The sequence below is a fragment of the Podarcis bocagei genome, assembly GCF_964188305.1.
Source record: "Podarcis bocagei genome assembly, chromosome: 3".
NCBI classification, from domain to species: domain Eukaryota; kingdom Metazoa; phylum Chordata; class Lepidosauria; order Squamata; family Lacertidae; genus Podarcis; species Podarcis bocagei.
In genome coordinates, this window is record NC_138127.1 from 85236520 (window position 1) to 85262163 (window position 25644).

General features: G+C 43.5%; 1 protein-coding gene and 1 long non-coding RNA gene across 6 annotated transcripts in view; one reads left to right on the forward strand and one right to left on the reverse strand.

Moving 5' to 3' along the window:
* The window catches only part of KCNH1 (potassium voltage-gated channel subfamily H member 1), a 249115-nt gene that overhangs the window by 190830 nt on the left and 32641 nt on the right, over positions 1 to 25644 (forward strand). The gene's annotated exons all lie outside the window — the stretch shown is intronic.
* LOC308582721 lies at positions 830 to 24535 on the reverse strand. 2 transcript variants are annotated; one of them, XR_014005802.1, is made up of 6 exons: positions 24011 to 24535; positions 14283 to 14435; positions 4801 to 4935; positions 2653 to 2829; positions 1349 to 1604; positions 830 to 1025 (listed from the first exon to the last, which is right to left on the reverse strand). It is a non-coding gene; the product is annotated as an uncharacterized lncRNA (long non-coding RNA). The 2 variants fall into 2 exon arrangements; XR_014005803.1 differs by having other exon boundaries at positions 14267 to 14435.

A 25644-nucleotide genomic window follows, 5' to 3' on the forward strand; every position in this document is an offset into this window, starting at 1 on the left:
AGGAACAGTGGATCGGCCCCCTGCTGAAAATGTTTGCTGACCCCTGTTGTATACAATGCTTTGACATTTATGCAATAAAAAATTCCCATTCATTTTTAAATTTGTTATTGTCCTGATTTCTGAATCTGCCTGTTAATTTGGCCATTTCTGCATATTCCATTAACTTAATTTGCCATTTTTTTTGTGGGAATTTTTTCTTCCTTCCAGCATTGGGCTATCAATATTCGTAATAAAGAGATTTTTATATTTTGTTGGTATTTCCTTCCTATGATTCCTAATAAGAAAGCTTCTGGTTTTTTGACGAAAGTTATTTTAAACATTTTCTTCAATTCATTATATATCATTTTCCCTTTTTGTATAACTTTACATTGCCACCACATATGATAAAATGTGCCTTCTACTGCTTTACATTTCCAACATTTCTTTTCATCTGATTTGAACATCTGCGATAACTCAACTGGTGTTAGATACCACCTATATACCATTTTCATATAATTTTATCAATGAACAGGCCTTAAATTTCAAATTATTTTTCCACAATTTTTTCTAATCTGACATTTGGATATTATGTCCCACGTCTTTAGCCCGCTTTATCATTACACATTTGACCTCTTCACCCTTAAGTTTCCCATTCCAACAACAAATTGTACATTCTCGATAATGCTTTGATATCACATTCTATTATTTCTCTCTGGAATTTTGAAATTTTATGAGCAAATCCTTTCATTTTGTCATTTTTAAATCATTCATTTATCTGGAAGTGTTGTAACCAATCACTTACTTCTCCTTTTTATTCATTATAATCTCTCAACTTTAATTTGTTCTCTACTTCAATTAATGATTCTCTATATGTTATCCATTTTTATCTCATTTTTTGTTTTTTTACTGAGGATTACCTCCACTGGTAAAATCCACCAAGGTGTTTTTTTTCTTCTAATAAGTCCTTATATTTTTCCCAGACTTTAAATATTGCATTTCTTATAATATGCTTATGAAAACTCTTATGTACTTTAGCCTTTTGGTACCTCAGCGCCTAGGGCTTGCTGATCGAAAGGTCGGCGGTTCGAATCCCCGTGGCGGGGTACGCTCCCGTTGCTCGGTCCAAGCGTCTGCCAACCTAGCAGTTCAAAAGCACCCTTAAGTGCAAGTAGATAAATAGGGACCGCTTGCTGGCGGGAAGGTAAACAGCGTTTCCGTGTGCTGCGCTGGCTCGCCAGATGCAGCTTTGTCACGCTGGCCACGTGATCCGGAAGTGTCTCCGGACAGGCCTCTTAAGTGAGATGGGCACACAACCCTAGAGTCTGTCAAGACTGGCCCGTACGGGCAGGGGTACCTTTACCTTTTTTACCATAGATATGCATGCCATCCAAATCTGTTGTCGTGTCCTTCCAGATCCACTAGATCTGTGTTTTTTAGACATATCCGTTCCTGGATCCAACAAATACAAGACGCTTCATAATATAGTTTTAGATCTGGAAGCTAGAAATCTCCTCTGTCTTTGGTAGCCGTTAACAATTTATGTTTTATTCTTGGCTTCTTCCCTCTCCAGATAAATCTTGAAATATCTCTTTGCCATTCTTTGAAGCATTTCATATCGTTGATCACTGGTATTGATTGAAATAAAAATGACATTTTTGGCAATATGTTCATTTTAATAACTGATATTCTTCCTATTAATGACATATTCATTCTTTCCCAAATTTCTAGGTTCCTCTTTATGTCCTTCCATGTTTTTTTCCATAATTGTCTTTAATTATATTTATATTTTTAGCTGTTAACCAAATCCCTAAATATTTCACTTTTTGTGATTACTTATACCTGTCTTCTCTTCTATCTGTATTTTATCTTGTTCTGGAACATTCTTAACTGTAAGTTTGGTTTTACCTTTATTTAATTTAAAACCTGATACTAGACCGAAATCTTTTATTTTCCTTAATACTTCCGACAAAGAATCTATTGGATCTTCCACCATGATAACTAAGTCATCTGTGAACGCTTTCAATTTGTAGGCTTAATTGTAGGCTACCTTAATTCCTTTAATTGCATCCTCCGCCCTTATATTCCTTGCTAACATGCTTGATCGTTAATATTGCAAGTGGAAGCCCCAATTTTCCTTAAAAGCATTAAAAATCCAAGTTTGGGACGATGGCCAGTTCGTGCACAAAGAAGCAAAAATAGATGGCAAACACACGTTCACCAGCAGAAAGAAAACTCTTGAGCCACTATTAAAATATCCACAGGGAAAAGCAGCCTGTTTCAGAACTTGAGGGTTATTTCTTGACAGTCCCTTTAAGGATTGCCATCTAAATGCTGCATCCGTACAGCAGAATACATTAGCAGTCTCCCACAGTAACCTGAAGGAAACAGGCTGGCATTGCCAGTAGGGGCTCCCATTTTGCAGGAACGGGAAAGTGGAGTGCAGTCTTGTCACATCCATGATAATCTGACTGGCCACTGAACGGCTGCATTAAGTGGCCAAGATAGCAGACGTACAATTTTCTCACCTTGCTGCCCATTACATTTATAAAATGCTTGGGAGAGGAATTTTGGGGAACAGAGCTAATAGGGTTTATTGACATTCTAAACAGCAGTTTGGAAGAGCATCAGGGAAAGGTGGTATAAATCTCCCCGCCTGCTGCTCATGTTGCTTACTTTCAGTAATTGCTTGCTGTAGCCTTGTCCTTGAACAGTTGTTGAATATACAATCTGGGCTCCTGTAGAAAGTCCCTTTTACAGAAAGGCTGCGTAAATGCTCTGAATATATATGCAGGCAATCCTAATGTCTTCCGCTCTGCGGCCGATTCTTTTTCTTTTCAAATTGGCTAGTGACTAGTTAGCACATGGAGAGAACCCAAAGATAAAAAGGGAAAAGAACTGATTAGGCATAGCAAATGTACAGTAGATGCATTTGGTCAACAGACAATGCCAGGACCTTCTTTGCCTCTTAGAGGCGCTTGGTGCTGTTGTTTTTTTAAAGTGCATCCCAGATCCTGCCTTTTTCACAGGTCATTAAAGCCATTTGCAGCTCCCAGCTTTCGGCCTAAAAGCACCTCATCATTTCAAAGGGGAGCGTCTTGTCATCTCCAATGCTGTCACATCGAACCTGCTGTGATGCATGTACCTGCATCTAGATGAATTTGGGGAGTTAATTAGATATAACAGGATGCAACAGAATATTAAATCAAAGCAGTGGATTCCTCCAAGTCCTCGCCCCTCCCCACCTGTGATGTGAGAGTTTCATAATCCCCCAACTAAAAGCTTCACCTTTACATATCTAAAGTTCACCAAAGAGGCAAGCTACAAAAAGCAATGATAGGCATTTGGCACATCTCCTGTTCCTTTATAATTGCAATCACTTTGCTGACCTTTTCTTTCCAAGGCTGAGATGGGGAGTGCGGGTGGCAGTAAATGGAACTGCAGGTTTGCAGCAAAAAACAGTTGTGGGTGGCACCAAATGGCCAGTCTCCACCAATACTCCTCTCCGCTCAAAACACACATACGCCAAAGCATTTTTTCAATGATGTTTCTGAATACACATACAGATAAATTTAAGAGGTGGACAGTCTGTTTGAAAAGGAACAAAGGCCAGTGTCCATCATGATAGAATGCACATCTGCCATGCAAACTGTGAAGCCAAGAGGAACCCAGTCTCATGCCATGGTGTGAATGACTGATTATACCTGCCTTCCTCCTGTGTTTAACAAGCACTGTGAAGCGGAAAAGAACCAATGTGTACTGGATAGAGAAGTGGATTTGGATTAGGTGACTGAGGTTCAAATCCCTGCTCAGCCATGTGTGGCCTTGGGCAAGTCACTGACTGTACTCAGATATCACATTCTCTTGTTTTCCAAACAAGGGGCCGGATTTACGTAGGTTTGATGAGGCCCTAAACTACTGAAGGTAATGGGGCCCTTTATATGTCCAGCTGTCCTTTGTCAACAACAAATTGTCGCTGTTTTTTGTGTTGAATATATGCTATATGGTAATTTATGGACCTAATAGGTATCAAAAGCCATCAGCACATGCAGAATGTAGGCACCCTATATACAGAAATGAGCAAACCAGTGATATTTTAGGGAGCAGGCTAGCAGGCAAGGCCCGTTACTTACATCATAGGAGCCTACACAGCACAAAACACGGTTGCTGCATGTAGGGGTTTTTATTTTGTTTTTTATTTTATATTCTGGAAATGTACATCCAGGTTTTTTCCTTTGCATTTTTTGGGGGGCCCCAAGAGAGTGGGACCCTAAGCTATAGCTTGTTTAGCTTATATGTAAATCCATGCTAGCTGGGGTTGATGGGAGTTGGAGTCCAGCAACTTCACAAGTTCCCCATCCAACCATGGATGAAGGATTGGGAATAAGGCATGTTTGTTTGTGTGCACCCTTTCCCCACTTTTTCTATCCCCTTCCCTTTGCATGCCCTGCTCAATAGAGAATTCCCGATCAAAACACAATTTGCATCCTGTTTCAGAAGGATCACTCGTATCAAATTTTCCCAGTCACAGCAAACAAAGCAGGAAGTGTTCTGCTCTACTTCGAGTGTGCCAGGAGAAGGAGTTGCATCTCAAATAATCCAGACTATAGATTGGAGGATCAGAGAGCATGATCCCTGAGCATAGCCACAATCTCTCAACTAATCTACCTCATGGGTCCATTGCGATAAAGTGGGATCAGCCTTGAACTCCACAGAAGATTGGCATGATACCAATGTGTCAGAAATAATATATGAGACGCCCACAGTCCAGTTTGATAAGGCATACTCTTCTTGCAAACAGTTCCATGGAGATAATGGAATTACCTGCCATTATGCGCGGCTCATATGCCATCACAGTGTTCTGGACGGCAGCCCGTAGAACTCCAATCCCCAACCATTAAAACCAATTAGAGATGTGTCGTTCATCTCAGTGGGATCTCAACGCTATACATGGAATATCTGCAATAATAGAGAACAGTCAGCATAGCCGAGTTTGCTGCTGCCAAAAACATTTCAAAGTGTTTTGTAATTAGAACTTCATTATTTATCTTTCTGGGTGCTTTTAGATCGGCAGCGGCAATGCCGGTCTCTCGTCTGACAGCAAAATCAAAAGGTACAGGGAGTGGGGTGGTGGAACCGACAGCTACAAAAGATGAATACCCAATTTCCAAACACGTTCGCTTGAAGGGAAAGCAAGTGCAAAAAGAAAGAGAACATAGGCACTGTTGCCATCCTGTCATAATACGCACACCCCTAGCCAAAAGGTATCATGAAGCCATTTCACATCTGACTGCCTTTGATTTCCCAGACTAATGGACCAGATTCTGGGATATAAGGGAGGATTGTAAGCCCTTAATGATGTGAGTTCAAGTCTCATTCATTCTCTTCTACAGAAAGGCTCCCTCCTGTTTGCCAATCATCTGTCATCTGCCTCATCGACCCCTTGCATTGTAGGCCACAGAAACTGGTGTTTCCTAGCTAATAGGCTGGCCATCCATCTCTTGAAGACCTTCGGATTTGCTAGTTATTTAAAAACTGAAAGAAAGTGAACAAATACTACTGGGAGCATTCCCATACTGAAGCAGTGCTATGTCTAATCAGGATCAGGATTATGTGAGGCTTTTGCAAAGGTGTACACAAAGCTTTCACTTGAAATAGGGAGTGGAAGTGAAATGAATAGTGTGAGTCTAATAGGAGGATGGTGTATTCCTGTTGTGTTTTATGATTTTTCTGATATTGTAAGTGAGCTGGAAGTGGTCTGTGACCGTAATAATAAAATTCAATTCAAGTATGATGGGAATCAGGGAGCGCAGAAGCAGGTACAGGAAAACATGAGCTTTTAAGAAATTCCAAAGGAAGAAATTGCAGGAGTTGGCAATTGCAAAGACCTGTAGGGCAGTTCAGAACATTCTGGGTTAAAACCACTTCCAGGCTATTAATGCAAGAAAGGAGAAGAAACAATCGACTTGCCATTCATAATAGAAAATAAAGTTGTTGTTGTTTTAATAAAGATATTAGAATGAGGTTAGATTTTAATTTTATTCTGTTTCTAGGAGCGTGTTCTATATAAGATGCAACCGCAAATATGAAGAAAGCGTCATAATCTGGGGGAAATCACTTGGGAGATAATATACAAACTTGGTGAAAATGAGAGGGGAAGAATGTGTTAGGATACGGAGGTCAAACTCTGGATCAGGTCCATCTAGTCCAGCATCCTGTTCTCACAGTGGCCAACCAATGCCTGTGGGAAGCCTGCCAGGAGGACCTCAAGTACAAGAGGATGTCACGGCTAAAATGGCCGCTGTTTCTTTAATGCGAATAAAGCTGGGTCAGCATGACTCAGCGACCTGCAGCAGGTTGTATATCTAAAGTGAGAAATGTTAGTTTGTGCTGTGGCTGGTGTTTGGGTTGGTTGGTTGGTTGGTTGGTTGGTTGGTTGGTGTTGGTGTGTATAGCTGTTCAGTCGCTTTTGCACAAAGACTTTTAAGAATAAAACTCTGCAAGGACTTTTCTCGTGGACTCTTATGCCGACAAGGGTCCGAGGACCAGGCTGAGGAGACAAAGGGAGGTCAGAACCCTTTCCTTCTTTTTTTGCTTTTTACAAACACTGACAGAGGACTCTCCCCTCCTTTGGTTTCCAGCAACTGGTATTCAGAAGCATTGCTGTCTCCAACTGTGGAGACAGAGCATAGGCAGCATGGCTAGCAGCCATCAATTGATCTCTCCTCCATGAATTTGTCTAATCCTCTTTTAAGAAAGCCCAACAGAGACCCCATCTCCTGAGAGTATTGCGGAAGAACGATGTCAATCAACATCTGATGATCTCCTTCTACCGGTCAGCAATAGAAAGTGTCCTTTCATACTGCATCACGGTGTGGTACGCTGGTTTGACATCATCTGATAGGAAGTGCCTACAGAGGGTGGTGAATACAGCACAAGATATTATGGGCTGTCCTGTGAATCCGCTGGATGAAATAGCGGAAGAACGTTGCCTCAGGAGAGTGAGGAAAATTCTCAGGGATGATTCACACCATGGCCGGCACTTTCTTGATCTCCTGCCCTCGGGCAGAAGATATAGAAGCATGATTAGTCGCACCAACAGGGTAAAGAACAGCTTCTATCCGTGGGCTGTTAGGCTGCTGAATGAAAAGAACAGGGCAACTGACTTTTGGGTTTGGTGGGTGTGCGTCAGTAAACGAGGGGAATTAAGACTAAGAGAGCTGAGTGGGGGGTGCTCATGTAATCTCACTGTATACAAGTTGTACAAGTGACAATAAAGTATTTCAATTTTAAAGCAATCCAACTTGGAGGCCACCACTGCCTTCTGTGTGAGCGAGTAACAAGGGTTAACTATGCACTGTGTGAAGAGGTACTTCATTTTTTTAAAAAAAGATATTTATTAAAAATTTAATAGTTACAGAAAAAAGAAAAAGAAAAAGACAGTAAAAAGTTCACAATACATCAAAAATAAAGAGAAAAAAACAAAAAACAAAAAACAATACAGCAAAACAACAAGAAAAGCAAAAACATTTAAAAAACAGATCCAATATCTCTATATCTCTACCTTTCATTTACTTGTATCATCGACCTCCTCACACCTCCCTTTTTTGTATTCTTGTTCAATTAGCTATTTCAGCAAATCCTTTCCATCTTTCTCAATTTTTGTTCTATAATTTATCTTAACACAATCTGACCTTAAATTTTACACTTTGGCCCATTAATAATCTATTTTTACTTAGTTCTTTATAACATTTCTGCTAAAACCATGTAACTTCATTCCAGCATCCTTCTAACATTCATTAATTTTACAATATTTCTGTAAATATATGTCACGGGAATTGGGGTTGCTTGTGTGTAAACCTCTAGCTGTTCCAAACTGCTTAGGGGCGGTTGTGTCTTTCCCTGACTGAGCAGCTTGGGTGCTGCTGCTCAGTCGCTCGACGAATCCGTGAGTGGGCGTCTCCTAAATTTCCTCCAGCATAAGAATTCCTTAACGGACAACCTTCGCCTCGCCTCTCTGCGCGGAAGCCTTCTGCGCAGAGTGGGCGAGCCTAGTGGTGGTCCTCCACCCTCCTCACTGACTTCACTGCTAGAGTCTCGGAGCCTCTCCTCCGAGATGCTCTCTCCCTCTCCCTTCTTCCTGGTGTCACCTGGACATTCTTCCCCAGATGACGTTCTCTCTCTACCCTTACTCATTCCCTCTCCTGCAGAGTCTGGAAGCCTCGCCTCCCCCCTCTGCTCTGATGTCAGTTCCCTGACATCCACCTCCCTCCCAGGGCCCTCCACCCCCCCGTCCTTCCCTCTGACGGTGATGCAGGAAACCCTCGGAAGGAACTCTCCTCTCCATCTGACGATTCAAACACCCCTCTCCATTTGCTGCTGTCTCTTCTCTCTTCCCAATCTCCCCAGTCGGATTCTTCTTCGGTCCAATCCCCTCCCTCCTCTTCGGAGGCGGGAAAACCCGCAAACTCTTCCTCCTCATCGGTGGTGCCAAATTGCTCCCCCCAGAACCTCTCTGGTGGTTTGGGCTTTCTCGGGTACCTGCTATGAAACTCCTCCTGCAGATACTCATCCCTCATCTCTTCTGCTGGGACCCATGCGTTTTCCTCTGCTGGCTCCCCCTCCCATGCCACCAAATACTCCACCCGCCCCCCCTTTCCACCTGGAATCGAGAATTTCAGCTGCATGGCCACTGAGTTCCCTTTCCTCCATCTGTGGATGCAAGGGTATTTCATTTTGCTGACCCAGAAATTCCCTCCCTTCCCTGAACGGTGAGAGTAAGGACCTGTGGAACACGGGGTGCAGTTTCGTGTGAGATGGCAATTTGAGCCTAAAGGCCACCGGATTAACTTGCTGGGCTACTTCGAACAGTCCCAGTCTCTTTGGCCGTAGCTTCTTGCACCCTCCTTTGAACGGTAACCCTTTGGTGGACAACCACACCTGGTCCCCCACTCTTATGTTTTCTCCCTCCCTCCGGTGCTTGTCTGCCTGCCTCTTGTACTCTTCTTTGGCTCTTTCCAGGTTTAACTTAAGCTGTTGGTGTAAAGCCTCCATCTCTTCCACAAACTTTCCCACTGCGGGAACACTCCAACTTCCCTCCCCTTCCCCTGGGAAAGCCCTGGGGTGACACCCGTAATTTGCCATAAACGGACTCATCCCTGTGGACACATGTTCTGCGTTATTGTATGCAAACTCAGCCAGCGCTAATTTGTCCACCCAATCCTTCTCCCTCTCGTTGATGTAGCAGCGTAGTAGCTATTGTTGCAGCACGCTGTTCGCTCTCTCTGCCTGTCCGTTGGTTTCTGGATGCCGGGCCGTTGAGAAACCAACCTCAACGTCCAGCAGACTCATAAGCTTCCTCCAGAATCTGGACGTGAATTGCTGGCATCTGTCGGATAAAATCCTCAAGGGGGCGCCATGCAACCTGAAAACATGCTCTACAAACAATTTGGCCGTTTCTTCTGCAGTCACAGCATGTGAGCACGCAATAAAATGGCACATTTTGGTCATCAAATCAACTACCACCATTACTGCCGTTTTCCCCCTGGCTTTGGGTAAATCCGTCATAAAGTCAATTGATACCACCTCCCATGGCCTCTCTGGTGTTGGTAAGGGCTCCAGTAACCCCGCAGGTGCTGTCCTCTCCCCCTTCGCTCTCTGGCAGCACTGGCACCCGCGTACATACTGCTTCACATCCTCTCTCACTCGTGGCCACCAAAACTGCCTGGTGACCAGTAGCATAGTTTTATGTTGGCCAAAATGTCCTGCCGTGGGGTTGTCATGCAGCTGTTTGAGTATTCTGCTCCTCAAATCCCCCTCAGGTATGTACAAGGCCCCCTTATAGTACAGTGCTCCGTCCTTTACTTCAACCCCCCCCTGAGTTTCCCCAGTGATACCAATTTCTCGGATTTTGGTTTGTGCATACTGATCATCCCTCGTCAACCCGGCCAGCTCTTGCCTCCCTACGAACACTCCCCCACACACCCATTTGTCCTCGGGTATGACATAACGCACCTCTGGACTTCCCTCCCCTTCCTCGTATTCGGGCTTGCGGGAGAGGGTGTCTGCTCTGACATTTTCCTTCCCCGGCACGTACCTAATTTCAAAATTAAACTTGGAAAACTCCTGAGCCCACCGCGCCTGTCGTTGGTTCAGCACTCTCGCCGTTCTCCAATATTCCAGGTTCTTGTGGTCAGTACACACCTGGACCTTGTGCTGTGCGCCTATGAGAAAATGTCTCCACCGTCGAAAAGCCTCGTGAATTGCCAGCAGTTCTCGATCGTACACTGTGTAGTTTTGCTCTGACTTGTTAAGCTTCCTGGAAAAGAAGGCACACGGTTCCCACTCCCCATTTCCCTGCTGGAGCAATATGCCCCCTACAGCTCTGTCTGATGCGTCCGTCTCTAGCCTCATCGGCTTCCGCAGATCCACGTGTAGGAGCTGCTCTTCCGACGCGAATGCCTTCTTAAGCTTTTCAAAGGAACGCTGGGCCTCCTCCGTCCATTCGAACTTCTTCTTGCTGCTGAGACAATCCGTTATGGGTGCTGTTAGATGGGCGAAGTTCTTGATAAACTTCCTGTAGAAATTTGCAAACCCCAAGAACCTCTGCACGTCCTTCCGGTTCTTGGGAGGCTTCCATTCTAGCACGGCCTGCACCTTGCCTGGGTCCATTGCCAGATCTTTGTCTGACAACCTGTAGCCAGGAACTCCACCTCTCGTGCATGGAATTGGCATTTCTCCAGTTTGACCCACAGCTGATGCTCCTGCAGCCTTTTCAGCACTTCTCTGACATCTTTCACATGCTGCTCCTCGTTCTCTGAGTAGATAAGTACGTCGTCCAGGAAAGCCACACAATTCTTGTACAGCAAGGACCCCAGCACGTGGTGCATGAAAGCTTGAAATGTGCTGGATCCCGATTGTAATCCGAAGGGCATAACGAGATACTCAAAGGCTCCCAGAGGGGTGAACATCGTGGTTTTCCATTCATCCCCCTCCCTCATCCTTATCAAATTGTATGCCCCTCGAAGGTCCAACTTGGTAAAAACCTTCCCTTTCCTTACCCTGGCCAAAATGTCATCAATCCTGGGCATTGGGAAGGTCACCGGTTCCGACACCTGGTTCACGGACCTGTAATCTACGACCAAGCGGGGCTCTTTGGAGTCTCTTTTGTCCACAAAGAACACTGGACTGCCCCCCACCGCCCTTGATTCACGTATAAAGCCCCTCTTCAGATTTTTGTCAATGAACTTCCGCAATTCCTGCATCTCCCTGTCTGACATGGCGTACAGCTTACCCACTGGTAACTGAGCCCCTGGGAGTAGGTTGATCTGACAGTCAAAGGGCCGGTGAGGGGGTAGTCTATCCGCCTCTCTCTCGCTGAAGACTTCTTCCAGGTCTGCATACTGAGGTGGTACTCTCCCCTTTTCTCCCACCACCATCCCTGCCACCCTGGCTACTGCCATCCTCGGGGTTTCCCCTTCGTGGCAATACTCTACGCAGTGAGCTGACCCAAAGGTGACTCTCCGCTGGTGCCACCCTACTACTGGGTAGTGCAGTGCCAGCCAACTCATTCCCAGTATGATAGGTGGTCCTGCTAAGGTGGCTACGTGAAAGGCAATGGTCTCAGTGTGTCTGGAAACTGTCATTTTCATGGGAGGGGTCTGGTGGGTTACTTCCCCTCCCAAAAGTTCTCTCCCATCAATCGTGGTTACTTGCAGGGGATGTTCTAGAGGCACCACCTGTAGCTGGTGTTCTAGCGCAAAATCCTTGCTAAAGAAGTTGCACGAGCTGCCTGAATCCAGCAGCGCCTTCACCTTGATGGGGTGTCCGTTTGGGAGTTCTAGCACCACCTCTATGGCAATGGCTGCTCGGGGAGGATCTGGTTTGGGCACTTTTACTGATTGCTCGCCTGGCTGCTGTGCCCGCCTTCCTGCAGCCAAGCATTGCCGTTTCCCGGCGCCTCCTTCTTTTCCTCCTTACTCCCCACTGCCCCCACCATTCCTTGCCACGCCTTCTTCTGAGGGCATGCTCTGGCAAAATGTCCCGGCTGCTGGCATAGGAAACACCTCTTACTGGTTTTCCCCTCCTTCTTACGCACCTCGCTGGAGTTTGAAAATCCGTGCGCGCTCGCTCCTCCAATCTCCATTGGCTCCTCGGGCGGCACAGTAGACGCTGGCATGTCTGGAATGTGGTTGTCATGCCAACGCTCTGCTCTCCCTTCCCGCCTTTCCAGAGCGCGCGTCTCTTGCCGGACTCCCACAGCGAGCGCCAACTTGGTCAGCTGGTCCATCGATTCCGGGCGGGGTGAGCGGGAAACTTCGTCTCTCACCCAAGGGGATAAGCCCTCCTCAAATAACATTTGTACTGGTTCCGAACTCAGATCCCACCCAAGTTTATGGATCAGCATAGCAAACCTCGACCAGTACTCTCTCACTGACTGGTTCCCTTGTTTGCACCCCATCAGTTCTTTGTGCATCACACTCAGTTCAACATCGCTCGAGAACATGTGATCCATCGCGCTAAAAAACCTTCTCAGGTCCTTCAAGGCAGCGTTCTCTGCTGCCATTAGGGGTCGAACCCAATCTCTGGCCCTCCCCTGCAGGTGCCCCACCACGAAAGCGACTCTTCCCCCATCGTCGGCAAAGTCATCATGCTGCAGATCCAGCGCATACTGCACTTCTGTCTTAAAAGCGTTATAATCCCTGGGGTTGCCCCCAAACGACTGCACAAGTCCCGGTACCTTTCTTGCGATGGGGGTAATCTTCCCCTGGGCGTCATATGTCCTCCTTTCATCCAGCCGCGCCGCTAGTAGAGCCAGTTGCTGCTCCAAGTCTCGGTTTCTCTCCTCCAGACTCTGTCCGCCTTTGGCTCCCTCTCCTGCGCCTGCTCCTCCGGTTTGACTCATGACTGTACCCCAGTCCTCTTGCACACAAGCAACGTAAGGGACTCACGGATTGCTGTCACGGGAATTGGGGTTGCTTGTGTGTAAACCTCTAGCTGTTCCAAACTGCTTAGGGGCGGTTGTGTCTTTCCCTGACTGAGCAGCTTGGGTGCTGCTGCTCAGTCGCTCGACGAATCCGTGAGTGGGCGTCTCCTAAATTTCCTCCAGCATAAGAATTCCTTAACGGACAACCTTCGCCTCGCCTCTCTGCGCGGAAGCCTTCTGCGCAGAGTGGGCGAGCCTAGTGGTGGTCCTCCACCCTCCTCACTGACTTCACTGCTAGAGTCTCGGAGCCTCTCCTCCGAGATGCTCTCTCCCTCTCCCTTCTTCCTGGTGTCACCTGGACATTCTTCCCCAGATGACGTTCTCTCTCTACCCTTACTCGTTCCCTCTCCTGCAGAGTCTGGAAGCCTCGCTTCCCCCCTCTGCTCTGATGTCAGTTCCCTAACAATATACTTTGAATTTTTTCCAATCTTCTTCCACCGACTCTTTTCCCTGGTCTTGGATTCTGCCAGTCATTTCCGCCAATTCCATGTAGTCCATCAGCTTCATCTGCCATTCTTCCCAGGTGGGTGTGAAGAGGTACTTCATTTCATCTCTCTTGAATCTTCCAGTGTTCAGCTTCCTTCGACCTCCATGAGTTCTAGTATTGTGAGAGAGGGAGGAAAACTAAAAAGGAAGGGGAATAGAGCTTGAGAGAATGGAAGGGACAGGGAGGAGCTGGGAAGTGTGTCCCCAAGGATTCAGGAGAGTGTGTGTGAGAGATGGCTGAGGGAAGGCAGGGGCAGATGTTGGTCTTTCAAATTTCAATTTGGCCCTGTGCGAGGCCAAATTTCGGGGCCTCCCGCCCCGCACCTTCCGTTTGCTCAGTTCACTACATCATAATTGTGATGCCCTGCAGCGCCCCCTAGGCCCAGTACAAGGGAACTGGTCGCATTGTCCTATATCCACAGGGAGAAGAAAGTCTGGCAGAGAAGTCTGGGAAACTAATTACAATAAGAGAAGATGACCTTTAAAAAGATAGGAGCATCAATTTAGGATCCTGAGAAGAGGGTTAAGATTCAAAAGAGCTCCACATGGATAAAGGAGAAATTAAACTGAAAAAGCCCTCAATGAATTCATATTTTTAGAGTGGCTTTTATTATTTTTATTTTTGTTAACAAGCCATGACTGCATAATAAAGTTCAATAGGTTTGGTTTTTAGTTTTGTTTTTGTTTTAAAAAAGAAAACTTCGTAATAACTATGCCGTGATGCTCTCAACTCAACAAAGGGATATGTGACTTGAGCATGGATATCTAATCTATAGGACCCCTTGACGTTTATACATGCACATATCCTTCCTCAGTTACCTTGGCAACCACTCACAGGGAACTAGCAGGGTTATTCTTTACGGCTTATTTATCCTTCCCTTCCTCTGTGGAGCTCAAGGCAGTCACTGTGGCCTCCTCGCCCTTATCACAACATCCTTGCAAGAATGGTGGCTGCCAGGCTGCTGCTAGCGACTCCCAGCCCAGGAACCTACAAAGACAAGAAAATGTTTCTTACCTTCCGTTTTTTATTCAGTATTTACAGATAGAGGCTATAGAACCCAGACTCTTGGATAACGGCGTTGTCCTGAGTGAATCTCCACCTCCCCCCAGTCTCTCCCACTTCCTCATTTGTCAGTCTCATCGTCTCTCCTACGGGTGCTGCTAATCGCCCTCTGTTTTTGAGCTCTTTGCTCTCCTACTTTCAAGGCTCGCCTGGTTCTGGGAGAGGGGTGTGTGATCTGGAATGCTTTCTACAGTGTCCGTCAGCTGTCCCCCCCCCCATGGTGCTTCTTCTTATTCCTCCTCCTCTCCCATTATTTCCCAACTTTCCTCCATCATCTGCCTCTGAGCTGTGACCTCCCTCAAACCCCTTGTTGTAAACCATCTTCTTTTTCCTACTAACTGGAAGGGTCAAGCTGGGGAGGGGGTCTCCACCATTCCTCTTCTGCCCAGTCCCTGACAGTGGTTGGCTCAAAGTCAATGAGCTTCAAGAGGAGTGGAGGAGTGGAGATTTGAACTGAGGTCTTGCCCAGCCTCTGTCAGGAACATCCCCTCCCAGAGCGACAGTGAGGACTCTGAGGGGGAGGGGTGGCAGACTGGGGACAATAGAGGCTTGGTTCCTTCCTACTCCGTCCAGGAATGGAGGCTGTAAAGTCCCAAGATAGCATAGGTCAGAGACAGGCCAGGCTTCAGAGGAACTGCAGCCTTTAGACATCACTCTGGGGAGGGTGGAGACTGATTCGGGGGTGGAGGGAGTCCCCACAGGCTTGCAGAAGGGGCAGAGCCCAGGCTTGGCATCAGGCCAACAGGAGGCGGGTCGCCCGATGGAGGATATCCTGTTGGCAAAGAGCCCGCCCTTCAGTCGGGTCAACTTCTTCCCAAGAGGACTAGAACTGTGTGCTTGGCATGTGACTACTGTGTAAATACTAATAAATCTAAGTGCAATTAAACCATCAGCTTGGCAGGGGAGAGACATCTGGAATACTGACAGCCAAATTGGAAGGAAAGAACTTTTAAAAAGAAAAGAAATTAAATATATAACTTAAGAAACTCATGGCCACAAGATGTTATCATGGCCACAGATCCTTGAAGAGGATTACATACATTCATGGAGTCATAGGAAAGAGATCATCCGCTGTTATCTGTTATAGGAAAGATCGGGTGTTTGTCGCGTTTATAGGATTTCTTATCGGAGGGGGTTATAACAGTTTGACAGTTCAAAAACACAAAGTTACAAATGGTATTGTTGTATATCAGGTATTGGGATATAAGAAGGCACTTTATTCTGTTTTGCCCTTTGTTCATTGAATGCAGCACTGATTCCGTTCTGCTGCAATTTGTCTTCTGCCTAAAACATGTTTTTTTTTGTCTTGCTATCCAGTGTGGCAGCTGCATAACTTCTGTAATTAATTGTTTAAATTATGTAACGGCATTGTCATTATGTTACTCCACCCCATTCATTTCAGTGCAAAGGAAACCCAGTGCAAATGAGGGGGGTACTAATTAGTTGTGTATCGTTTGCTGACTGAAAGCAGCAACAACAGCAAATACTCATTGCATTGACTGGATTGATTTCCATTCCAGATAGAGGATGAATAAGGAAATATTATTGGCAATTTTTGCTCCGATTTCTTTCTTTTTTAAAATAATATTTTTATTCATTTTCCACAAAAGAGAAAAATAAAACAAACAAACAAACCATTTTTTATACAATCAATTCACATTTTATCACACATTCCTCTCCTTTTTTGACTTCCCTCAGCTCCTCTGCTGATCTTTCATTTACGTCAATATTATTAACGCATTTCTTAACTTAGTATTGCCTTTAGATATCTCCTTCCCTCCTCTTATTTTCTTTTTAACAATATTCCTCTGTTTTTCACAGTCTCTTGAAAACCGACAAACGTTATCTGTTCATCACATATGCCTTTCAGATAATCTGTAAATCTTCCCCAGTCCTTGATGAACTTTTGGTCTCATTGATACCGAATCTTCCCTGTTAGTTTGTCCAGTTCTGCATAATCAGTCAATTTCAGTCTCCATTCTTCCACCGTCGGTAACTCTTCCTGTTTCCATTTTTGGGCCAGAAGTATTCTCGCTGCTGTAACTGCGTATTGAAAAAGTTTACAGTCTTTCTTACTTATCTCATTTCCTACCAATCCCAATAAGAAGGCCTCCGGTTTCTTAATAAACGTATATTTCAACATCTTTTTCAATTCATTATATATCATTTCCCAGAAGCCTCTCACCTTCTTACACTCCCACCACATATGATAGAATGTCCCTTCTTTTTCTTTACATTTCCAACACTTATTACATGTTTTATACATTTTAGCTAGTTTTACTGGCGTTATATACCATCTATATACCATTTTCATCACATTTTCCTTTAACTCAGTACATGCCGTAAATTTTAGTCTTTCATTCCATAGTTTTGACCATTCATCATATTGTATATTATAACCAAAATTTCTGGCCCAATGTATCATTACCAATTTAACCTCTTCATCTTTTGTATGCCACTCCAGCAACATTTTAGACAAATTTTTATGCTCATTATTCAATATCTCTAGTTGAAATTTTGATTCTTTTTCTCCATATCCATACATTTTGCAATCTTTTTTAAACATTTCACAGACCTGATAGTAATGCAACCAATCACAGACCAATTCTTTTACTTCTTCATAGGGTTTCATTTTCCATTTCCCCCCTTCTTTAACTGTCAATTCTCCATATGTTATCCCCCTCCCCCTCATAATGATCTTTTTTATGCTCATCACGTCTAAAGGTGAAATCCAGTGGGGGAGTTTAAATTCCAACAAATTTTTATACCTGTCCCATACATTTATTAATGACCTTCGGAAGATGTGGTTTTCAAACCCTTTATGAATTTTCTTCTTTTCATACCATATATAGACGTGCCAACCAAATCTATTATCAAACCCTTCCAAATCCAACAATTCTCCATTTTCTAGTTTAATCCACTCCTTTAACCAACATAGGCAAGATGCTTCATAATATAGTTTCAAGTCTGGCAGTGCGAAGCCACCTCTTTCCTTCGCATCTGTTAGTAACTTAAACTGAATCCTTGGCTTCTTACCCTGCCAGATATACCTTGATATTATCTTTTGCCATTCTTTAAATATTGATGTCCCCTTGATTATCGGGAGTGATTGAAATAAAAATAACATCTTTGGTAGCACGCTCATCTTTATCGTTGATATTCTCCCCCAAAAGGATAACTTCAACCTTCCCCACACCTCCAAATCCCTTTTTATACCATTCCACACAGGTATATAATTATTTTGAAACAAATCTATATTTCTGGGGGTTAACCAAATTCCTAAATATCTCACTTTATTCACCACCTCTATTCCAGTTTGTTGTTGCATTACCTCTATCGATTCTTGTTTCATATTTTTCGCAATAATTTTTGTCTTCTTTTTGTTTAAATAAAACCCTGCAACTTGACCGAATTGATCTATTTCTTCTAGTATTCTTTTAATACTTCCCAGTGGTTCCTCCACTGTTATTACCAGATCATCTGCAAACGCTTTAACTATATATTCATTTTTGCTCCCATTTCTGTGGTCATTGGAATTCTCCAACATACCTATTGAGGTACCAAAAGAAAAATCATGGATAAGCACAGGGGAAGACGACAGCCATCACCCCTGCCTCAAAAAAGCAAGCAGCTGGTCATTGTGGGAAACACAATACTAGACAAGATGAACTCTTGGTCTGATCTAGCTAGACTCTTTTGTTCTAATAAGAGGGCTCAGCCAGCCACAGCCCACCACAGAAAAGTAATTTTTCTTCACCATCATTATCAGCACACAGTCACAGGCTGCTTCCAACAGCCTATGTATTGAAATCCCTTCACTGCGCAACAGAAAAAATCAAATTGTAAGATATAAATATTGGCTGTAGAACAATAGCTCTGGAAAATGTTGCTACTTGCAGTAATCTGCAATTAGCGACTGGAACCATTTCTTTTGTTGGCTAACTGGAAGAGATTTGTGTGCACAGACAATGGATTTGGCGTCAAACTCTAAGCATGCCTTGCTAATTTATACTTTTAGGTGAAGTGTATCTCTGGGCCAGCACAATGTCAAAAAATGGTTGGAGGATGAGCATTTGATTCCATCAAGTACTGTCTGTTGCAACTCCTTTAATGAATGTATCCAGGAGCCATTATCACTGAGCAGCAAAAGAAGGATTTACAGATATTGCATAGTGCTCCCATCCCTTTTGTTAAACGCTGGTTTGGCATTGAGAAGGTAGATAACATTATGGAAAACAAAAGGAGTTTTACATCATTTATCAAGCAAGAAAGCTTTAAGCCATTTGTTCTCCACTTGAATATGTGCCTCATCTGGCATTGTTGCTGGAGGCAAATTATTTGTGTATTACCCATTCCTGCTTTCTTTATTTGGGTCGGGGGAGGCGAGAAGGTTTATTCCCCCGCCCCCCCAAAAAAGAAACATGTCTTTCTTTTGAGCATACCACACTTTGAGGAACTGGTAAATTGGTAAATTGATCAGACACATACAGCCAGTGGCCTGGTTTGCACATCACATTAAACTGTAGCTAAAATAAACTATGGTTTGGTGTGAAATTGTGGGTGCTTTGCTCCTCTCCAACTCCTGCAGCTGCTGCTGTGCTGTCCTGCAAACCATGGTCTGGCTGCTTACCTTGCCTGAACCTGAACAAAGCACAAGACATGAAAGAGAAAGAAACGAACCACAAGAACCAGGTTTGGATGACAAAGCAAGGTAGACCATAGCTTGTTTCCTTGCAGGGGGGCAGCAGCAGAAGTGGGGAAGGATTTCAGCAGTGCACATTAGCACACTGCCCATTCTCTGGGGAGACAACATCTGCCCGTAAAACTCCCTTTGTCACCCTTTGCAGTTTTCTTCACAGCACCAATGTACCATACCCTCCAACATTTCTGTGATGAAAATAGGGACACCCTGGTCAATTATTATTATTATTATTATTATTATTATTATTATTATTATTATTAATACCCTACCTATCTGAATGGGTTGCCCCAGCCCCTCTGGGAGGCTTCCAACATATACAAATAATAATAAAAAGTAAACATTAAAAAACCCCTTCCCTATACAGGGCTGCCTTCAGATGTTTTCTAAAGGTTGTATACAGTGGTGCCCCGCAAGATAAATGCCTCGCAAGACGGAAAACTCGCTAGACGAAAGAGTTTTCCGTTTTGGAGGTGCTTCGCAAAACGAATTTCCTGTGGGCTTGCTTCGCAAGACGACAATGTCTTGCGAGTTCCTGCTGGTTTTCCCCCCTCCCCCCTTTTTCTAAGCCGCTAAGCCGCTTATCAGCTGATCCGATCAGCAGATAAGCCGCTAAAAGCCGCTAAAAGCCGCTAAAAGCCGCTAATAGCGCTAATCCGCTAATCCGTCAATGGGCTTGCTTCGCAAGACGAAAAAACCGCTAGACGAAGAGAATCACAGAACGGATTCTTTTCGTCTTACGAGGCACCACTGTAGTTACTTATCTCCATGCATCACATAACTCCGATGAAACCCTCCGATGAAAATAGGGACACCCTAAGGAAAGTGGGACATTCTGGGATCAAATCAGAAACTGTGACAGCTTTTGTAAATCCGGGACTGTCCCTGGAAAAAAGGGACACTTGGAGGGTCTGATGTACTGTTTGACAATAGAAGAGGCAAGGAGTGTTGTGAGGATGAATTAACTATTTTCAACTCTTTGTTACACTGAGGTACTGATAAAACACCTGCCCTGTTAAAACGTCCCATCTTACAAAGCAAAGGTATGTGAAAGTGCTCCTAAAATTACTTCTGCTTTAAAAGATGGAAAATGTGTGTGAGAGAGAAAGGGAGGTAACCTCCAATTCCTCTCATCTCATTATGTCACTGATACATGAGTCCTCACAGAGACAGCTGTCACTTTTTAAAAGATGCTTTAAGTTCAGCACTGATAGCCACCCGGTCTGCTTTTATTTATTTAACTTGTTTCATGAAACTTGCATGCTGCCTGATGGTAAAATAATAAAAAAAATCCCAAAGGGGTCTGCAGAAAGAATGAAAAATAAAATTATCTGTCAAAACAGTTAAAAGCCGCTATTTAAAACATCCAAGAAATAACTAAAACCAACAATAAACTAAAAGCAGATTGAAATGCACACTTCGTTAATGCAGCTCTTGTTTAAGACAGAGAGAAGCGTTTGGGTCATATCAAGTACAGTGGTACCTCGGGTTAAGAACTTAATTCGTTCTGGAGGTCCATTCTTAACCCGAAACTGTTCTTAACCTGAGGTACCGCCACATGATTTCTGTTCTTATCCTGAAGCAAAGTTCTTAACCCGAGGTACTATTTCTGGGTTAGTGGAGTCTGTAACCTGAAGCGTCTGTAACCCAAGGTACCACTGTACTACTTTGCGGTGACTGTCATCTGATTCAAGCAGGGAGAAAGTTGGATACTGGAAATGGCTGCAGCTGAGGGATGTTCCTTCAGCTCCATGTTGCTGGACCACAACTCCCATCTTCCCTGACCATTGGGCACACTGAACAGGACTACTGGGGGTTGGAGTGCAATAACATCTGAAAGACCACAGGTCCCCACCACCCCCTCTGTAGCTACCCAAAAGGTAGCTGGCTCTAGAGAACTGTGTGCATTTGGATTTCCAGCATAGAGATTTTTTGACTTTGCTGTTGTCTACACCATAACATGACACAAAGAAATCATGATAGAAGAGTTAGATAAGCCCCTCTGAGTTTGGGTCATTTTTTAACTAGCATTATCATAGAAAAATGATTATTATTGACTTGTTGGAGAGAGTTAATTGACTGCAAATCCAGGCAAGTTCTTTTGAAATACAATAGGTTCATAATATGCCAAAAATAAATCAAATTATTAATTATAGATCAATGAAATAATGATTTGTGGATTGATTACATTTCTTCAGAAAGTGCAGCAAGAGAGAAATGGTTGAACAGAATAACAGCAAAACATAGACCCAGAAATCCTGTTTGCCTGCTCAGTCTGCTCTCCACATGCCAAACCTGAAGGCCCTTGCTCTCCCTTTTTATGGTTCTTAATCTTTAAACCAGACTTGGATTAGACAGCTCCTCAAATAGAGGACTGTCCTCTATAAAGCATGAGACATGGCCACTCTATGCTGCACTGTAAAAGTCTAAGCCTCTGGAGCTGAGCTTTCAGGCAGTAGCTGTGTCCATTATTTCAGGGAGACTACTCTGAATACAACTTCATTGTATAAAGAAGCTTTAGTGTTCTCTCTCTTGTTTTGTCTTCATATCCAGTGTCCTACCATCTGCCCCTCAGACTTAAATGCCCTACCTTGGCAAATTCTTTTTCAGCAGAATCTGGACTGTGATCTCCTTTCAAAGGGATTACATAAGGAAACCTGCTTTTGTAAGAAGCGACATTCCTGGTGATGGATGGTAGCATATCGCAACAAAATTGGAAAGATACTCAGGATGAACTGATCCATTAAATCACAATTTTCTGTAAATACATTTCACCTATCAGATGGCTTTCTGCTACCCAGATTATATTTTTCTAACCAACAGGTGTCAGCAATCATACTTGTCTATAACCCTGAAGCTAGGTGGAAGGTTGGAAATAAAACTGAAAGCAGAGCTGCTCCTAGGGGATGGCAAAGTAGCCCCCGCTGTGGGCACAGCTCAGGGAGGGGCCACAAAAATCACCTGTCAGACTATGGAGAATATGATGTATATGTTTGTGGTGCCGTGACGCTGCTGTTGTGGCCAGGACAAGCACAGGAGAAACTTCCAGTCCTTCTCGCACCACGGCACAAAGGGGTGCAGTAAAGTGATTTTTTTTCAGGATGTGTGTGCTGATAAGGCTCCTTGCCTCTGTGCCTAATCTTATATATATTTAGTGAAATGTAGGTGTCACAATGTTCATTGGGACATAAATGAGCGCAGGGTTTTAACCATAACAAAGTGCTTTCTGAAGCCACATCATTGCCCAAACTATTGTATAACATATATTTGAGAAGCAGGTGGCGCTGTGATCTAAACCACTGAGCCTCTTGGGCTTGTCGATCAGAAGGTCGGCATTTCAAATGCCTGTGACAGGGTGAGCTCCTGTTGCTGTAGCCCAGCTCCTGCCAACCTAGCAGTTCGAAAGTATACCAGTGTGAGTAGATGAATAGGTACCACTGTGGTGGGAAGGTAAACAGCATTTCCGTGTGCTCTGGTTTGCATCACGGTGTTCCGTTGCACCAGAAGTACTTTAGTCATTCTGGCCACATGACCCGGAAAGCTGCCTGCGGACAAACATCACCTCCCTCGGCCTGAAAGTGAGATGAGCGCCACAACCTCATAGTCACCTTTGAATGGACTTAACCATCTAGGGGTCCTTTACCTTTTTTACCTTTACCTTTTATAACATATAGCACTTTAGAGTGTGTTTGCTTCAGAGGTAGAACAATATTCTGGTTCCGATAGCCAATGTACATTTACTTTGAAAGATGCTCCTGCAGGTTATTTCAATTTGGTCCATTGCCTTCCCCTCCCCCACCTCCCCACGCTCCATGTAACATCTGTCACCAGACACCTTCATCCATGATGTGGGATGTCATTTATTCCATCTCTTTATTAAAAGCAAGCTTTCAGCTAGCATACTTTATTTTTTATCAGCCTAACTTAATGTTTTTATTTGTATAGCCAAATAAAGGGAAATGCACAAGAAGAGCAAGTTTCTCATGCCACAGAATACCCGTTCCACATTTGTAAGAGCTTGAGGGTTTATTGGTTATTTTGTATTTTTATATTGTGATTTTATGTTGTAATTGCCCTGAGACCTGCGGGGATAGGGTGGTATACAAATTTAATAAATAATGAGAATGATTGATAATTTAGTATGGAACCCCCTCACCTTGGAACTCCCCGCCTCTTGAGACCAAGCAGGCGCCTTCACTGCACTTTTTTCAGCGCCTGCTAAAAACATCCCTCTTTAGACAAGCCTATTCAGATGCTTAGAATGTCAACGTCATTTTTATCTGTTTTGTATGCTTTACAGTACAGTTGTGGATTTTTCATGATTTTATTCTTTTATATTTGTAAACCCTTTTGAGGGTTGGTTGGTTTTTAACACTCAAGCGGTGTATAAATTTTATGAAACAAATAAATAAATTCTTAGGCTTTGCCTATTTCATATAATAATTAGTGGCTAAAATTTTACAACTAGCTGACAATATCATTAGTTGAATATTTGATGTTGGACAGAAAGAACCTTCTCCTGATACCTTTTCACCTCGTGATTGTGTGGGAATGTTGTGGATAGTAGGAGAAGATATATTGATTTAATATTATCCTTCCTCACTCACGCTAGTGAGTCAGTAGCAGAGTACATTCCCCTGTATATTGCTGGAAAATACTAGTTGGTAGATTCGTTTGAATCTCTTGAGTTAAGCAATCCAGTCTGGCTTGTCCAGACTGGATTGTTCCTGGTAAATTCCCCTTTATTCCCTCTTAAAACAATAAAGACTTCTTTAAAAGTAATGATAAGAAGTTTACTTACATTCAGTTCACAGTATGATCCTGAAGGCAGGCTTTAGCTTGTAGTTACAGAAGAGAGTGTGAGTTAATCCCATATGAGGATTAAGCCCATGTGTTGCTGGCTGAGAGCCAGCAGACAGCAAAATACATCAAGATCAGAAGACAGCAGCAAAAGAGAGGAAGATAGCTGTGTGACTGGCCCCTTTACAGGGTCTCACAGGGTCACACCCATCACCCCAAGGTCACACACAGGGGAAGAATGCTCCAGACAGGTCTGACAGGAAGTCCTCCTGCCTGGAGTAACATCCCCCTGTGTGTCCACTCTGGGAAAACAGGAAATGTTGTACTTGACTGCTACAGTGATGTCACATCCCACAGATTACACATGGGGTTTGAAGGTTTTTATTCCTAGCTCCAGCTGGATATTTTTCAAATTATTTTTCAAATAAGCAATTATTGTACCATATAGAGTTATCCACCTTCTAACCATCTTTTGATATTTAATTTTAAAAACCCTCTTTTTATTTTCATATATCAGGTGGCATGGAGAAAAGCCAGTACACATAAATCAAAAGGGAGGGAGAAAGGGGAGGGAGTACATTTTCCAGACCTTCTAGGTAGCCTGCAAAATAATTTTTCACAAAATAGATGCTTATAATTATGGATGGATGGATCGGTCTATTTATGGTCTGTGCAAATTTCACATGTGTTCATGCATATGTTCAATCCCATTTCTGCAATAATCTGTGATGATGATAATTAAATAAAATCCAAGCCAAAAAAACCAACCATATTTAAATGCACATTTAAATAAACATGAATAATAATATTTACATGTGCATTTTATCACAAAATGCTGTAGTTTTGGATTTAATTTCACTTAGGCATTTCTAAACATATTTTATCCTAAAATATACATTTCAGTGTATTTTTTTTAGTCAGTATCTGTATTGCAAAATTCACAGACGTGTGAAGTTTGAAGAATAGTTATGCTCTTAAGAGTTTATTAAAATCATTCAAGTCATGGCAAGTAGAATAATTATTACCAGTGCTTTATTTTGGGGGGAAACCCTGAAGGAACTCGGCTAATAGGGTATTGGGTAAATAGGCAGGATTGCAATGGCTCTTATCAATACTTGACCTAAAGAAGGGATAACATGCATGGAACTGTGACAGATTTAGCAGGCCCTCATAATTGCATCTGCTGAATTTGTTTTGTTATCCAATTGCCGCAAAGTCTTTTATTTCATCACTTCCCATCTGCAACTAAGTAGAACAGCTGCCATTGTAATGGTGCTCACCATTTTAAATCATGCAAAAATGCAGGGGAAAAATAGAACTCATGTGTTTATAATGGCTTTGGAAGTAATTTAGATGAATGTTGAACCTGTTGTTGAGTTTGTGAGGCTCTGCTAAGCTTGGGGGTGTTTTTCTTCTGTGGCTGCTATGATATTTAACTGCAAGAGCGTGCTGTACTTGAAAAATTCAGAAATCTTATATTCCTATTCTGTTTCAGGCAGACCCCTGTTCCCCTCACAGAGATACAATTCCCAGAGTTTCCTATGAAGGAAGATTGATTGCTAAACAGATCTGGAAACTGCAGTTCTGTGAGGGGAATAGGGGTCTCCTAACTACTCTCAGTGTGCTTAGCAAGCT